General features: G+C 33.0%; 1 pseudogene; it reads left to right on the forward strand.

The window, feature by feature from the left end:
• The first annotated feature begins 806 nt into the window (after nt 1-806).
• On the forward strand, nt 807-1554 carry LOC109449724 (large ribosomal subunit protein uL30; annotated as a pseudogene).
• Nucleotides 1555-2901: the final 1347 nt, after the last annotated feature.

Raw genomic sequence — 2901 nt, forward strand, 5'->3', positions numbered from 1 at the left:
TATTTTAAATTATTGTGCTGTCTGGGAAAAGCTTAAAAGTATCAAATAACAAACTTTGATAAGAACATATACTTTATAACAAGGTAACCATGAAAAAAAAAAAAAAAACTTGTAAAAAAAGCACATAACTTCCAACCTAAAGGGGAGGAAGGAATGGAATAATAAAAATTTACAGTCATTTCAAAAACAGACAAGCAAGAGAGTGAGAAAAAAAAAAAAAAAAAAAACAGAAAAGTTTGTTGAAATAGGAATGAAAAAAAAATAGTATTTAAAGTAAATGTAAATGAACTAAATATTTCAATTAAAAGGCAAAGTACTTAGACTGATTTTTTAAAAATGCAGTTTGAAAGAAACATTTCTAAAATACAAGTATACAGGAGGAAACAGAAAACATGAATTTCCTTATAACTATTAATGAAAAACTTAAATGTTCATGGACTTGAAGACTCAATTGGTTTCTAAAGTTGATGCAATACCAGTAAAAATCTCAAAATGGTTATTTGTGTGTGTGTGTACATGTGTGTGAGAGATTTGGCAAATTGATTCTCACATGCATGTAAATTGAAAGAACCAAGATTAATTAGACACTATTGAAAAAGAAAAACATAATGCAAAATTTTATGCTGCTAGATGTCAAATTTAAACCTACAGTAATTAAGACAATGAGGTGTTAGTACAAGAATAAATGGAACAGATTACAGACCTACGCATATATGAGCGATAGGTTTATAAAAACATTACAAAAGGGCAGAGTAGTGGGAGAAATATAAGAAATGTGACTGAGTCTTCTTTCTCCAGCTGAAACCATGGAAGGTGCAGAAGAGAAGAAGAAGGTTCCTGCTGTACAAGAAAACCTTAAGAAAAAGTGAAGGAATTTTGCAGAACTGAAGCTCAAGAGCCTGAAAAAGAAGTTTGCCCAAAAGATACTTTGAAAGGCAAGAAGGAAGCTTATTTTGAGAAAAGCTAACCGGTAACACAAAGTATATAGACAAATGTACAGAACTGAAATTCAAATGGCTAGGAAGCCAAGAGTAGCTGGCAACTTCTATGTATGTACATACAGAACCTAAATAGGCCTTTGTCATCAGGATCAGAGGCATCAATGGTGTGAGCACAAAGGTCCAAAAGGTACTGAAGCTTCTTTGCCTTCACCAGATCTTCAATGGTACTTTTGTTAAGCTCAACAAGGCTTCAATTAACATGCTGAGGACTATGGAACCATATATTGCATGTGGATACCCAAACCTGAAATCAGTAAATGAATTGATCCATGAATGTGGTTATGGAAAAATCAACAAAAAGCAAATTGCCTTGACAGATAACACGTTGATTGCTCAACCTCTTTGGAAATATGGCATCACCTACATGGAGGAACTGATTCATGAGATCTATACTGTTGAAAAACGCTTCAAAGAAACAAACAACTTCCTGTGGCCCTTCAAATTATCTTCTCCATGAGGTGGAATGGAGAAAAAGACCATCCATTTTGTAGAGGGTGGGGATGTTGGCAACAGGGAAGACCAGACCAACAGACTTATTAGAAAGATGAATTAAGGTATCTACCATGGGTATTTTTGTAGTCTGGTCAATTAATAAATTATGACTGTTTTCAAACTGAAATGAATGAATGAATGAATGAATGAATGAATGAATGAATGAATAAATTAATTAAATTAAATAAAAATAAAAGTGGCTGAGACAATAGGATAGCCAATGGATAAAAATACTGAACATTAACTCTTACTCAAATTATATGCAAAAATGAAATCCAGATGCATTGTAGAACTAAATATGAAAGGAACTCAAAAAAGTTTCTTGAAGATAATATAAGGAAGGATCATTATTTCCTCACTGTGATAAAATAACACTAACCATAAAAGAAAAAAAAATAGATACATTAGATTATAGTATGAGTAGAATTTTTGATCCCCAAAAGATACAAAGAGTGAAAAAGCAAACAACAGAGAAGATATTTATAATACAAATAACTTACAACAGGCTTAGTTCTAGAATATATGAAGAATCTCAATAAATCAATAGGAAGCTATAACATCCAATAGAAAAATGGGCAAGAAGCTTGAACAATGCTTCACAAAAAAAGCATATCAAAATAGTCATAAAGGTATGAAAAGGTGGTCCTTAGTTGTCAGGAAAATAGAAAATAAAACACTACAAACCAAAGTGCCTCAAATTAAACAGATGGACAGTAACAATGTTGTGAAGAATTTCAAGTAATAAGAACATTCATTTATACATTGCTGGCGGGAATGTAAATTGGCATAAATATAAACAATTTGGTATTGTATCAGTTAAGTTAGGCTATAATAATGCTATGTATCAAACAAAAAGAAAAAAAAATCAATGGAACATACCAAAAAGCACTGATGTAGCTCATGCATCTACGTGGTGGCTCGGCTCAGCTAACCTAGGCTGGCCTCTATCTGCTGGGTTGTGAGTGGGCCAGGCTTGGTCCCTTGTCTGAAGATTAATTAGGAATCAGTTAATCTTGGTGGGGCTTAGTTGAAACAGTCCATCTGGCTAGACTCAGGTTCTATTGACTCTCCTCTTTCTGGAGTATTAGCTTTCCTACTGAAATCTGTCTTTGTCCAGTGAGATCTGTAGTGAGGGAAGATTTAAGTTTGACTGCACTATAAGCAAATGACAATTTGAGTTGCCTGAATATAGTTATTTGAAAAAAAAGTGTTATCTCTGTTCTTTACAGCTATTACAAAAATTTGAGGTTTGCAGGAAAAACAGGAAAAGTAACAAAGACTGACATTTTAAGTTCAGTAAAAAATGTTAAATACTTGGCCCTTTCCTCTTTCTTCTAGAAAAGGAATAAATACTCATAAACATGACACCTCTTCTTCTTTCCAATTCCTTCAATCCTCCCCACCATTT

This window comes from Rhinolophus sinicus, linkage group LG02, assembly GCF_036562045.2.
Source record: "Rhinolophus sinicus isolate RSC01 linkage group LG02, ASM3656204v1, whole genome shotgun sequence".
NCBI lineage: Eukaryota > Metazoa > Chordata > Mammalia > Chiroptera > Rhinolophidae > Rhinolophus > Rhinolophus sinicus.